Here is a 15,865-nt window from a genome sequence, read left to right on the forward strand (position 1 = left end):
GGACTAAAAGTCTATGATTAAGCCTGAAAATCCCACTGGCAAGATGCCTAAGTTTGGCAAAAAGCAGCACTTTAATGGCTCTGTCACCCCTTAAGAGCAATTGTAGACTGCACTGACCACTGCCATAGTCAGAAGAAGGAAAGGCTGCCCATTAAATGTCCTTAGCTCTTCATAAAGATGCCCAAAATAGGGGAGATAAAACATGTTAAAGTGCGTACTGATTTCCTACATGCAATGACACCTTGAAATTTTTACAAGAAAAGAAGCAATCCTGGAAGTCAAGGAAAATACGACGCTAGAAAAAACTCCTGCTATTCCAGATAGTAAGATAAAGGTAACTCTGATTGCTGGAAATAATGATAAGTCCTAACAAATGAAAAACATGTGAGTGAAACTGCTGATGTTTTTCCCAAATCTGTTTTGGGAAAGTGGAAATCTAGTTTTATCAAATCTAGTTTACCATCAGCCAAGATGGTAAAAAAAACCTAGATTGGTTTCAAAGTAAACACTGCGGAGTTCAATATCTTATTATTTGCTTAGCTACTTCTTCATTGTTTTCAACAACTGGACACATACTATAACAACTTTTTAAACCATGAAGTGGCAGACAATATTTTTCAATATTATTGAAGACAGCTTTGCTGTTAAGGTCAAACTTCTTGTAAATTTAAGAGCTGGCCACAAAGAGGAGCAAGACCCAGAACTTCACAACATGAAAACAGAAATAAAACAAGTAATTATTATTAAAAAATATTTATTAGCAGAAGCCTGATGAAACAAATAAGTCAGTAAAAAAAAACAAACAAACAAAACCACTGTGTGTATGGAAACGATTAGTCAAGAAAACACAGAGTTATGAAATTCTGTTTCGTTTATGAAGAGTCAAAGACGAATTTTCTGCACTTCTCCCTGGAGCTTCTCCTCAAGCTGAAGATGATGCTACCCTTTCTTCTACTCTTCTAAAATGCTTTCTGTTGTCAGTGATAAACACTGAACAATTCTTTGTGTTTGCAAATAGCAACGTAAATAAAAATATATCTCTGTTTTTGAGATTTTTATTAACTTGCTCCAAGCCATGCTGAATGATCTGACTAACAAACCTAGCAACACAGACTCACAGCTTCAGGGCCTGAGGTGCAATTGTCCCAGCCTTTCTTTTAAAAACTTCCACATCACTCTGCAAGAAGTGGGGTTGAGAAGATAATTTTCAAAGACAATGGATTTCCAGAGTAAATAATTAAACAGCTAAGACTGAGACTATCAAAATCGAATGAGAAAGACTGAAGAGAAAACCTGAAAATCAAGTCTACCCTTGGATGACTGCGTAGAAAAACTGGGTGGTTTTTTAATCCAGTCCCCTCTGCTTGCAGCACACTGCCTCTGGTTAACACAGATAACAGGTTGCTTATGACAAAACCATTTCCCTAACTCCTTCTGCCAGCTCCACATTAGTCTATTTGTCCATCTGAGTTGAGCCTGCTCAGTTACTCTCACAGAAAGGCAGAGACACCTTTCCCAGAAGTTTTTGATGTGATGAGACATGGCTGACACTGACTCTTTTTGTCTTCTCCATCACTCTGTATCATTTAAAAGGGATAACACTTAAACAGAAAAACAGAGTTAAATAATATTTGGGATACTCTCCCTCCTCATTTCTTTTCAATGTGAATAGATGTAAACATCAATAAGAACTTTGCAGTCTTCAAGGAAATGTTTGTGTTCAATTCCAGATTTAAAATCTGTTACTCAGGGCTTCAGAAAAGGGTGTTTGACTGCATAAAATTCTTGATGTAGCAATATATTTAAGGAAGAGCAGCACAGTCAATTTAGGTCATACTTTGCCAGATACCATTAATTTTGTGATATTTCTAATGCCATTTGCAACTGAGAGATTGGCTAGTCTGAAACTTCTACATAAATCTGTCAATGTTCATGAAGATTTTCTCAAAGAGATGTACTCCAACTCACTCTGATTATCTATTCTGTAGGTTTGCATGAATAGGATTTAATTTTCATAGACACTTTGAGTATCCATATTGAAAGCTGAAACCAATCCAGGATGTATTTTTACACTATTTGTCATTTACTCTCTTAAAGTGTTTCAGCCATTTACTTAAAAAATAAAAATGCTAACTCAAAATAAATTATTTTATAGTGATGGTTCACAATCTCTCATCAACCTACACATTGAAAAGTTATTGTTCTGCATTATCCATCGAACACTTTGCACTGGTAATGTATTCATAACAGATGTAAAAGCATGTTTTTCTCTCTTATCCACACATCTTCCTTTTTCTCTCTATTCATTGCACAGTTTTGATTCCAACTTAAAACCTAAAAAAACAACACAAATGCTTATTTTCTGTGCAAACACATTATTGCATGATCAAATTTTGTCTATTAAGTAAACTAACACTGCAAGAAAAGGTTTTGTTGAGTTTGTCAGTGATCATAAGCAGGAGGAAGAGTGAGTCAACATCCACCTCCCTTTTTAAACAGTTTTCTTGAAAACTGGGCAGTTAAACAGGTAGTACAAATATGAGACATCCGTCTGGAGACCATGCCCTGGATTTCAGACTGAATGTGGAGAAATGTGCTTTATGCCCATCTTATCTCCTATACGACAAAATATAGTACTAATATGCCAGATATTTGGACATCTGTTCTGTCTTCTGTGAGCATGTGAGTTCCCAGATGTTCCCTTTTTGTCCAGAGGGACCTTGGCAGGCTTGAGAGGTAGACCCATATGAACCTCAAGAAGTTCAACAAGACTGAGTGTGAGATCCTGTGCCTGGATCAGGGCAATCCCAAGCATAAATACAGGCTGAGCATGATCAGGTTGAAGGAGGTAATTTTCCCAGGACATCTCCAATCTCATGAGACCCCACCTGGAGTAATATGTCCAGCTCTGGGGACCCCAACATAGGTAGGATATGGGCCTGTTGGACTGAGTCCAGAGGAGGGTGACAATCATGATCAAAGTGCCAGAGCACTTCTTCTATGAATACAGGCTGAGAGAGCTGGGGTTATTCAGCCTGGAGAAGGCTCTGCAGAGACTTTATAGCACCTTCCAGTGCCAAAGGGGGCCTGCAGGAAGGCTGGAGATAGACTTCTCACAAGGATGTGTAGAAATGGGATAGAGGTTAATGGCTTAAAACAGAAAGAGGGCAGGTTTAGATTGAATATTAGGAAGAAATTCTGCAATGTAAGGATGGTGAGGCACTGGAACAGGTTGCCTAGAGAGGCTGTAGGTGCCGCATCCCATCCCAAGCCAGGTTAGAAGTCTTGAGTGACCTGGTCTAGTGAAAGGGTTTCCTGCCCCAGGCAAGGGGTTGGAACTAGATGATCTTTAAGGTCCCTTTCAATCCAAATAATTTTATGATTATATGATTAATTTGGTTTAATGTTCTTGAAAACTTCATTGCAAGCATGTATATAAATCAGTGAAAATCTCAATAGCTGTTCATACTTTCTTCTAAGAATGTGCATACTTTCAGATAATTAAAATTACTATTTTTGTAAATTCAATTTTAGGTCTCCAATGATTTTTTTTTTCCTGAAGTTTTAATCTCTGAAAAAGTGTAAAGAAATTATTTGAGAGTAAAAAATAGTTTCATGTCTCGTAGAATAAAACATTGTCATTAGCAAATAAGTAATCAGACATCTAAACATTATGTTTCACACATTTTAATATTGTTATGTGGAGGAATGCCTCAGCTTCTGCATTATTTATCATCATAACTCTAGAGTCTATGGCAGAATCTACAAATTCTAGAAACACACATTGTTTGTTTGAATGTATGTTGGGAAAGTATGGCCACGGAGGGATTTTCATCACTATTGTTAGTTATATCTCCGAAATGTAATTCATTCATGCATAGCACTCTCAGAAGTATAGTGGTTTTTTTCATCAGAATCAGGGAAATGGATAGGTAGGGTATTAGCCATTGCTTATAATTGGGGTATGAACCTTATTGTTCACAAACACTGCATACAAATTCTGAAACAACAAAAAACAACCCCACAAAGTAAAAAAAAAAAATCCTTTAATATGTAAACAGCTCTGTTCTTGAGTAGTGCTTGTTAAAATTCAGTAAGAGTAATTCCTGAGCCTTATGCGCACTAATCAATTAACTTTCAGTCATCTCAGTTAAATTAATATTTTTACAGAGTTCCTACAGTGAAGTCCATTAACTTGGGAGACACAGTTTATCTAAGAACTGAGTTCATGTGTAAGTCACTATTCTAGCACACCTGGAGGTGTTCACAAAGGATTATATTCCCAAGAGCACAATGAGGAAGTCTATGTGAGGAATTTCATATGCTATCCTAAAGTGAAAGAAGGAATGCCCATGTTAGTCTACTACCACTCTCACTCCAAAACTTCATTACAATATAAAATGGAGACTAGCATTAGTCAGCATTTTGTTGATCACAAAACTGGAAAATATTTCAAAGGTAGTAGTCTTTCCATGTGCTAATTGAAGATGATAGGAGTAGAATAATATTCCAAATTATTTCTAAGCATATTGAATACAGTCTTTTTACCTATGGGAGGGAACTTCTGGCTGCTTCTATAGAAGGATGGCATACATATTCAAAAAAAGAAAACTTACAAATTCTTACTGTGTTCCTTGACATTTTAAATCAAATGTGCAGCAACTGAATGTTTATGAGATGCAATTAATCAACAGTGAATGTTCTCACATTTATGGATGGATTAAACACTGTAAGATCTAATTAGCTTATGCTTAAACAACATGAAATTACAAATAGCAATCACGTTTCTTAATTTATGTCTCCTACAATTTTCATTCTACTTTCAGAAAAAAATGAACGTTATTAAGTGTTAGAAACAGGATAAACACAACAGAATGTTACATAGGGAATGGAAAATTTGAATACATTTGCCAAATGTACCATGCAAACTTATTTCAGCAAAAACATGGGTACATCTCCAGCTTTTTAATAGCTTTTCCTCTATGTGGAAAACAAATAAGATGTGAGAGAAAAGGGTTATAGACCTTGATGTTGAAGACAACAGAAACACGAAGTAGCTTTCAAATTTTTTCTCCCTCTGTTTTTGTATTTAAAGAAAAGCTTAGAAACAAATATCTTTAACCACTGCATCTCTCCTGATGTATCATTTCACTACCAGCTGAAGAGGCTGAAAGGACAAGAATGATAGATTTTAGAGATTTCCTAAATCCATGAGAAAATATTTGATGAAGTGTGATTTCTTCCTCTGGCAGAGATAATGATACTGTAGTCATTGAGACATTTTCTCTTGTTTAAAATTCTTTAAAAGTATATGTTAAAAAAGAACCAATACAACATATTGTAACAATAAGATCTAAAAGGAAAACAGGAACATTAGTTGAACAAAACACAGCAGAGTAGGCAGAGGAAATAGCTTTAAGAATGAAATTGTAAATGATCAGGAGAAGTAATAGAAGAAGGATCTATGTCCTTATGTTCTCTCTGGTATAGCCAGTTTCCATAGTTAAATTAGCATGAAGAAAATGGAGGACACAGATGAAATTTGGAAAGCTCCACTGGAAACTGATTAGATCTCAGGAAGCAGTTTGCTTAAACTCTTTTACTCCTTAAAGTTCACATATAAGAGAGACAGCATCTACAGATAACAAGTGCTGAATCCAGTGATGGATGATTCCAATTTGCATTTGGATAATTCTCCAGTCCCTGCTATGAAATATTTACAAAAACACTGATTTTCCTAGCTAAAGACAAAAGAATTTAGTATAGCTACAGATAGTAGAGAGGATACTGTGTCAGCGGTTGATCTAGGGTCCTCAGCTTGGTTCATGCAAAGTCCCATTTGTTGTACAGAGCACAGTCTTTTTTATACTGTTACAAACTATAACTTGGTCCTTACAAGAACTTTGGTTTCCAGGGTAACAATGTTTTTACTTTTCTTATGTACAAGACGATCACTGTCATCTCTCTTAACTTCTGCTAATCACTTATGCATAAGTGATTGTCCTGCTCATGGTCTCAGCCCCTGCTAGGGGCAGTTCAGCCTATCTCTCTTAAATTCTCACATAAACTGATAACAAAAGACCCCTATAGCTGCTGGACCCCACAGCTCCACCCAAACTCCTGCAATACAGATAGCATTAGAGGGATATTTTCATACTCTAACATTATAAAGCATTACACTGCATGGAAACAGTGACAGGGAATGCCTCACAAGTGAGGCTTAACAACTACAGCAAAATATTTTTCATTAACCCATGGAAATAAAGCACATATGAAACATTAGAGGCAAAGTAAGAGACTTCTGACATAGCAGAGATTTTCTTTACAATACATCTATTAGCAGTCTTTTTTTTTGACTCCATATCTTTTTTTCTGACTTCAATTCCCATATTCCAGAAAGTTAAGACTAAAAATAGAGAATATATAACATGACAATATGGCAGACTCTGTCAGTATGTAGTCTGTCAAAGAAAAGAGATTCTCAGGAATCATAAGGGTGCAAAGCCAAGGGAAGCAGAATCAACTTTCCTACACACAGGAAAACACAAAACAAGCTGTGTTACTAAATAAGCTGTGCCTGTCCACTGCCACTACTCAGGTAAAGGGATAAAGTGAAATAATGCAATTACTTCTTGCCATCTATTAAAAAAAATGGCCTGGTCTCAATTATCTACTTTGATATATATTTGATCCTGCTTAAAGTCACTACCTAATCTAAAATTCAAATATTACATTAGCTGTCTGATATTTCCCTCTATGTTATTGTAGTCCTTTAAAGATGTTTAGTGAGCTTAAACCTTCTTGATTTTTCCCTTCCCAACTGAAATATTAAACTTGCCTTACTTGGAGGAAAACTACAAAATCCCAGTTCACTAAAGCCTTTCTTGACCAGTACTTGATTGGATGATGGAAATGGAAAATGAAACTCAGAAAATTCAGCTTCTTAGTCTTAGAATGAAAATATGTAGGCATCATCAATGGAAGTATACTTGCATTCCAGCCTAACAGCAGATGATCCACAGCTAGCAGTCCTACTGTTCCCTGGGAACCATTCCTCTACCCCCCACTCCTTAAAAAATTTCTAAACAAGAACAAAGCGACACTGTCACTTCTAATGATGACCCTCTGACACCATGCTTTAGTTTTGATATACCTCATTCCTACACACACTTTCACATCCTGTTCTTCAGTGGAAAACAGCATATAAAAATTGGGAACTTCTATTGTACCATGGTTGCTTATTCTATTCCCCTTGCTTCCATGATGTGAAAACAATTAAAATTACCTTGTTTATTACTTTTGGCCAAACCAAGGCAAAACACAGAGGCCTGTGCATAAATGGAATTCTTCACATTCAGTTGCATGAATCCTTTCCTAAACACCAAGCTGACCTTTTCTGGATCATCTGTGGCAATTTTAAGGAGGGACATTGATACAGAAGTTATACTCATGACTTATGGACTTCCTGGTTGTAGAGGAGGAAAGACTTAGGGGTCTGCCTACTCATATGTACCCCAGATAGAAGGAAAGCAGGTGGCATTACCCTGGAAAATATGCATAAATCATCCGGAAATGCCTTGGAGGGAAAAAGTGCTGTCCACGGGTGAATAACTTAGCATCTGTTCTCAAAGGATGCACCACGGAGTAGGGCAATTCACACTGAATATTTTCATGTAGGCTATTCTCAATGGAGGATTTGGTTGGGCTGGTTCAGAAGTGCATAATTGCACTCAGACCAAGCTGGTAGATGTGCAAGAGTGTTTTGCCACAAAAGAAATATTCTTTCATGCTCCAAGAGCTGCTTGTGGAGGACATTATGACTAAAACCATTGCAATTTCCTTACGTTAGCTGAATGCACTGCTGCAATAGGCAAACATTTAGTTGAACCACTAGGTGGGTGTGTACAGCAGCAGAATGTGGCAACGAGCAGTTTTAGCAAAATGCAGAAAATACAGACCAATATACCTACAAAATTACTGCAGCATGCAATCTTATATTGCTAAGGACACTTTCATGGTTCAAAGAACTGTTCTTTTCTCTGTTGAGTGCTGGCATTCCTTAGAAAACTTGGCTTAGCTGGTTGTTCATCCATGGCCTATTAATATAAACTGTGTTAAGTCCCTTTACTGCTCTGCCAGTCAGAACCTCCCTTGTAAAATGAGAATAGTTTTGATTTATTTCTAGAGTTTTAAAGGAGTAACTATTATCAGGAATGCTCAGATATTTTGGTACCATAAAAGAACCTATATCAGCTGGGTATTTAATGTGAATTTGTAATAAAATCTGCAACTAAATAGCAAAAGTTGTCTAGAGTAATTTTTTGTAGGAAATTAAAGATATACAAGTTCTTCAACTCACAAGAGTAATCTTCACTATATAAGAGAGAATCTGTTACAGCTCAGTATAAGCTAACTGCAGAAAGAAACTTAACTTTGCCCTCAATTTTTCTACATTGCTGAGAAATGTTGAACTGGTTCAGGTGGTCATGCAGCTGGTTCAGTTACATACAATTCTCTGATCCTATTATATTCATTATAATAAATGATTTCCCAAATCTTTCTATTTTGATAATTTCATGGTTATAATTTTTTATAACAGGAAAGTGAATGATTCATAATTAACATCTCAGCCGTTGCAGGGGGGTTGGGAACAAGGTGATCTTCAAGTTCATTAACATGCTATGATTCTGTGACTCACTGCTTTATGTAGCAGATTATTTTCTGCTTTGACACATTAATAAAATTGGAGTGAGGGATGAACCAGACCCATTTGTAAGTCTATTTACAGTTAATGCTTATCTTTTTTAATAGCCTTCCAGTGTGTCACTAACATTGTCAAGCATGCTGTACATGCCATGCAAACCAATTTGTTTGAGAGCCAGGTCACACAATCTCAGGGAGAGAGCTAAGGATTACACACAACTGCAGAAGCCAGAGACCCTCTGCACTGACACAGCACAGGCATACAGTTCTGAGCCTTACTGCTTCATTGCTTTAAAAGCTGGAGAAAGATGAGGAAATTTACATCAGCTACAAGAAATATTCATCTAGCTTTCTCCATCAGTTAAGAAACCCTAACAAAAACCCCAACCAAGACCAATTAAAAAAAACCACAAACCAACCAAACAGTAATAAACCCACAAGTGTACATCTAGATTTCAGTCACCTTCCTACTTTGTGGTATTTTCTACAAATTAATAAACATTCCTCAAAATGATGTTTATATTAAGTTATGCAGAAGATACTCTTCAGATTATTCCTTCTGTTATGAGTAGAAATTTTAAAAGCACAAAGGTCATCAACAATTATGAGCTCCAGCATAAAGCTGAATATTAATACAGTGAGGATGCAACAATCCATAGCAACAACCTTGGCCATAGTGAGCACGAAGAATTGATATGAAGTTCCCAAGGGCAAAGAAGAAATGAAGTAGCAGATCCCAGACCTCAGGCATCAAGGAAACAGCCTAAGGCTTGTTCAGGGAGCAGGCAGGTGGAATCAAATATGAACAGCTCTGAAGAGCAAAGAAGACAAGGGAACCTGGAAGATCTTAAGTTCAGCATTCTCCAAAAGTTTCAAAATAGCCAGTCCAACCTCAGGAAAACATATCCAATCTGTTATTATGCCCAGTCTGAACCTACTGCTTTAAATTTACGAATGTAGTCTCTCATTTTTTGCTGAAAGTGCACTATAGTAGACAGCCTGGATTGTTTATTTCAATATGTGCCTCTGTAGCCATCTCTTCTCCAAGCTGAACAGTGCTTCAGCCCCTCACTAAATTGCAGGTTATTCCAGTTTATTAATTTTTTTTTTCTTTTGGGGTGCCTGAAACCAGATACAGTATTCCCAAAGCACTCAAAAAAGTGCCAAAAAGTGCATTAAAACTTCCCCCAACATACTATCTGTGTAGCTGTCAAAACAGCTCAGATGTTAAGGCATTATGTTTTAGGGTTTTTTATTATGTTTTGCCTCACACAGTATTAGTGAAATAATGCATTCCATCTTTCAAGGAATGTTTATTATGATTGCTAGAAACAGCAGCCCCAGAGGACCATAACACTATCAAAGGACTATTAGAATTCAAAATTATCTGAAGCTTGAAACAGAGTATGCAAAATTAAATTGAATTGATTATTTTTTTAGGATGAAAATGAGATTCTTGTCACATGCTAGAAGTAATATCAATCACAGGAACAAAAAACTTAGATCTTTCAGGGATGCTGAAATGTATGAATCAGCAGGGGATAGTGCCTCCCAATTAAAATTAGCTCATATATTAAGTCATAAACAGGAGGCAGCTACATCTTCCTGAGTTAAAATTAAAAAAAGCCACTGTCAGCACTGAGCAAACAACACAAGGATAACAAGGTGGGAGTAGTGCAAATGGAACTGAGGGAATAGTTATTACACTTAAACAGAACAGTCAAGTTTGCTAATACAGAGCAGGGAAAAGAAAAAGAATTCAGGTATTCCAGAGGATCACCAAATTCAGCTAACACTGAAAAGAAAGTAAATCTCATATGCGATATATAACAGGATTATGCTCAGGAATATGGATAGGAGATGTTGAAAATTTCAGCGTTCTCACTGAGACTAGAACATTGTGAAATAATTGGCCGCAAATATTCTCGAATTTCTGCTGTTAGTGAGAAGGCCCAACAAACATCTGTCAGAGACAAGGACTGATGAAGTGGAAAAAGAAAAGAACTTGAAACACAAAAAAAGAAAACAAAAACCCAAAACAACGAGATGAACTTTTGAACCAAAAAAAACTCCTTTCATTCCTCTCCTTCTTATGAAAAGAATAAAAGGTATATTAGCTAATTTCCTGAACAAGAAAAGGCTTCATTGCCACTGTATCTGCATCCCAGCTAATGTCTCCTTGATCCAGGCTTGACTTCCCGGTTTGACCTTAGGCCTACAGCATCCATAAAGGCTTGCTAGGTGCTTGCTTGAAACAGTTTTATCATGCTTTAGCCTCATCTCCATAAAACTTCTGCCGTGTCTTTCTTCCTCATACTACTTGCTTAAGTCTCTAAAGAAGCTCAATCACCATGTTTCTCACAAACTAACTATGGAAAAGCAAAGACAGGTTGTAGAACAATTTCCATTTTTTGTTTGTCTGAGAATTTAGAAGTTATTAAGAGCCTTGGACTTTTCACTTTTAAGAGCAGACCTTTACCTACCCAATAATTTTAGGATTTACCCACACAGGACTTTAGGAACAGGGAAACAGAGTGTAAATTAGTTCACTGTTGCTCCAATGAACCCACTGCACTTGCTTGAGGTGTGCAAAGACCATGCCTGCTTCATTCCTATAAAAATATACCTCCCAGCACGGTGTTCACAGACGACTGATTTTCCCTGTCCATGAAACAATGCAATCTGCTTTTGTTATTCAGGCTCCAATGTTTCCTGTAATTAAGCCAGCTCATTCCAAACTAGATTGAGTATCCCTGCATTGCACTGCAGTCTGAGTTGTAAATATGGTCTTAGCAAGTTCAGTTATCCATGAAAAGTCTGTGCACATTTTTGCCAGTAAGAAATAGTTAGTTAAGAGTACACAGGGAATTAGTGAATGGTAGCCAGAATGCAGTATATTTACAGTATCAGTGTAAGGTCCCAAGTCCACCCTGACTTCTAACTGTGGATGAGTCCTTAATAAGGATAATGGCATTGTCCTTGGGGTTTCTTGTTGGTCATTGTGCATATTTACATCCTCCCTGCTGTTTTATTGCCTAAAGCAATTCCATTAGCCTCAGAATAAAACTAAATTTACTGCATTTTACCCCATCCATTAAATGTATTTTTGTTCTCCTGACATGAACTGTAATATTGGACCAAGTTTTTGAAGCCTATCCTTTGAATTTTCTTAGAAGTCTAACTGTAAAAGGGGACAATATTGCCATTCAGCCCATTAAACAATTATACTTGTGGACCCAAGTTAAATCTTACAGTACAATATTTAATAGAAATAGACTTAAATTTAGTAAAAGACTCATCTTATATCAGTTCATTATGCATTTTCTTTGCCTTTTATGTGACTGTGTTTATGCTACACATATAGTTCTGAAGATTATTTATTTAGGATCATTACCAGAGATCAAACAAAATAACTGTTATGTTGGACTGAGTAATTTACTGAAGAAGCTCCACAGAATTAGAAGAAGAATAATCTCTTGGGGAAAACACAATTTTAATCCATCATCTAGGAAATCACCTCATAATATCTTATATTATATTGATATAAATAGCAGAAGAATTAATCCTCATCATACTAATATATATTTTTATATAGCAAAGAGGTAAGGTTAATTTCTGGTGAAAGCATCAATTACACCAGTTTTGCAACAGAACAGTTCTTAGTTCTCTGACGTGAACATTAAATGAAAAAGTTGTCCAGCATATGCAAACTCCATCCTTCATTATCTGAAAAAAATTCAAAGCCATTTGACTTACAAATGTGTTAACTAAATGAGTTAATATATTACAACAATCCAAATACATTTTTTGCACTTGTAATACCTAAAGCCACAAGACACAAAAAGATATCTTCCCTTGTCAAACATTATGCATTAAACAAATTATATTAAATGATCCCAGAACCAAAATTATTTATATTGCATTAAGACACTAGGTTCCATAACCATGAGTTATTAATTTCAATTGTTCTCCAACTGATATAAGAAAGAATTACCCTCCTTGTACAAGTCAGGAATTGTCATTCTGTAGCTACAGAAGATCAAACACAATGAAAATGACTTTATTCTTTTGGTGTCTGCCTCTATAAACCTATGAATAAATTTTCAAGCTAGTCTAAGTGTCACTCTGAAATTTTTGCTTTCAGTATAGCCACAGTGCATATTATTTTAGAAATTCTTCATCTGCTATGGGAGTTCTTACCAGATCACAGAATATTCTGAGTTGAAAGATACCAAGAAGGATCATCATGTCCAGCTCTTAAGTAAATGGCCCACACAGAATTGAACACACAACTTTGGTGTTATTAGCACCATGCTCTACCCGACTGAGCTAATCTCAGGGTCGGATGTTAGGTTCCAGACCTTTATATTCTGCTCTGAATTTGTGGGGGTTTTATGTTTGGGTGTTTGGGGTTTTTTTGGGTGGGTTTTTTGTTTGTTTGTTTTTTGGTTTTTAAATTTATTTTAAAGTTCTAAATAAAACTTTCTGGGAACAGTGTTTCCTATTTTATCACTAAATCTCAAGACAGAGTCAGAAATTTAATCACTGTCTTCAAACACACAAAGTACATTTTCAAAGTGTTTTCTAAGAGCTAATCCATACACCTTGTAAGATTTGCTGACCTGTTGTACATGAGTTGACCTTGGTTGGATGCCAGCAGTCCCCCAGTCTGCTGCACAACTTCTCTTCTCAGGGAGACAGGAGACAGAAACTGGGATGAAAAACCTTGATTGTTTTGGCTCAAGAAGTGAAGCACAAAAAGGTAAGAAAAAGGGCTAAACAAACTGCCTTATAGAACAAACAAATAGATTAGTTCGAAGAACTGATGATTCTTTGTATCAGCCAATTCTTCTTGCAGTTGATATATAATGTCGTAGCAGTTATGAAGTACGGAGCTTTATTATTATTTTACTACACATACTTTGTAATGTTTCTTTCAGTAATCAGTACCATCATACAGTCTTTGTATAGCCTGACACTACTTGTTCACTCTGTCTCTAACAACTGGTTCTTTAATTCTAACAAGAGGCAGCAAGAGTAGCACTAAGGACAAAGCTGGGAGGGTTGAGGAAAATTAACTTCAGAGTTGTCATTGAATCAAATTCCTAGCTGGAGGCCTGAGTAGGATACCCTGGAGAGGGTTTATTCCGATATTGTCAAATACTGTCATCCTTTTCTCTAAAACAAAGGACTTGGCTGGTTATTTAATATAACGATAATTCTGATTTAATATGTCATTCCATTGTGGATTATCCCTGGCAAAAATATGATAAAATCAAAAAATATGGATTAATTAGGAGTTCTCTAATTTGTGGCCAGTGAGGATTTTGAGCATCTTGGGTGAGAAACACAGCAGAACCTGCTCTGTGTGAGTAGTCTCTGTCCTTTCCCTTAGGGCGGAAGAGGTCTCCTGCAAGAGATATCCTGGGTAGGAAGACTAAACTTGCATAAGGAATAGCTCATTTGGTTTCCAGAGTAGAAGAGTCAATAGAAATTTAACAGTAGTTAACATAATGACATCCCACACTGCATATCTTTAGATCTCATTAACAGGGCATGAGCATTTGAAAGCAGTGTAACATTTTTGCAGTTACAGTATATCACCCTGTGTCTGCATGTGTTGTGAAAGTGAGATTTATTGTGTTCTACTAGTCAGGACATTTTGAAAATCTATGTCTTGCTTCCATAAGTTTAAAATTTTACAGTACTTAAAATGTTCAGTTCCTATATCTTTTAGTTATTAAAAAAAAAAAGTCAAGGCATCAGACCTCCTTCTTCTCTGTATGTGAATATCTTGATCACAAGGGGTTTCTCTTTCTGCTCAGTTTACTTTGGATTATTTTTTGCAGAGTTTGAGCAAGAGCTTTGTGCTCATACATTTCTGGTTTAGAACCATGTAGCTACTATGCTTAATTAAAAGACAGGCATGTGTTTTGATCTGCTTTAGGTTAGGGCGGGACTCTGACATCACTGGTGTAGTAAAAAGTTTTGCTGTAGTATGAAACAGGAGATATAGAGGTTTAAGAGCAGCTCATTTTCACTCTTGCTGCTTCCATGTTTTATAAAAGGGAAGAAAGGGGCTCTCTTTAGAAGATAAAGATGATGTCTGGTTCTGAGAGGGAGCAATGAGGCAAAGAGACCTAAAGCAGTGAATGAACATTTTTTATGTCCTCAGGGCTGGATGCTCCTCTGTGCAGCATTTCTTTTTCAATGCATCCACCAGCAGTGAGTTTCCTTAGATTCTTGACACTTTTGCCTTATTGACCTTTGAGGAAAACTCTTGGCTGCAAGGTTCAGTTTGGGATCAAGGGATAGTAAACTTCAGTGTCATAACTATCAACTCTATTTTACTATGTCCATATTGAGAAACTAAATGCTGCTAAGGTAGACATAAATATTTTAAATTTTTTTGTTACTTTTATGTGGGTGTGTGTGTTTTTTCAAAGTGTTTCAACAATCTTTGTCATGATTTCATCCTGAACAAGCTAGCACTCTCTCAAACCATTTCTGGTTGTGCCTCAAGAGCTGTCACAGACAGGGACCATTCCCAACAGAGAGCTTGGCACCATGGATGACAGCCATTCCAGGCCAGATGACACCAGCACAGGACAACAATCCTGAGCACGGTCAGTTTAGCATTATAGACATGGAGACAGTGATTTGAGCCCTGGCCATTTAAACAGTTTAATGCAAATGGAAAAATGAAGAGAGCAATGTTGTGGGAATGGCTAAAATCAAAATACTGCAGCTGGTGTAGATGAAACTCACTTGAGTTGCTTTTGCCTTGTGTGAAAGGAATCAAGATTTTTGCCATAACAGGGCTTTTTTTTTTTCATCCTGTTAATACAAATAACCAGTGTTGGAACAAGTCCTGTTCAACATTAAAAATGGGTAAATAGATAGAATAAAACTATGGATAGAATAAAACACTCTGACAGTCATCTGAACTTTGCAGGGAATGTGCATGAAAACAATATATATATCTCCACCAATGACTGTTGGGATGACACATTTCACCCACACTCTGGGCAATTTAAAGAAATTTTGGACTTTCACTGGACTTACTCTCTTAAAAATTATAAGGAAAAAAATCAAATTATCAATATTGTAATATTTTAGTGAGCACCTTAAAATGTGAAATTCTGGGGTAGTTTAAGGCCCT

This window comes from Lichenostomus cassidix, chromosome 2, assembly GCF_008360975.1.
Source record: "Lichenostomus cassidix isolate B80296 chromosome 2, HeHo_3.0, whole genome shotgun sequence".
NCBI classification, from domain to species: Eukaryota; Metazoa; Chordata; class Aves; order Passeriformes; family Meliphagidae; genus Lichenostomus; species Lichenostomus cassidix.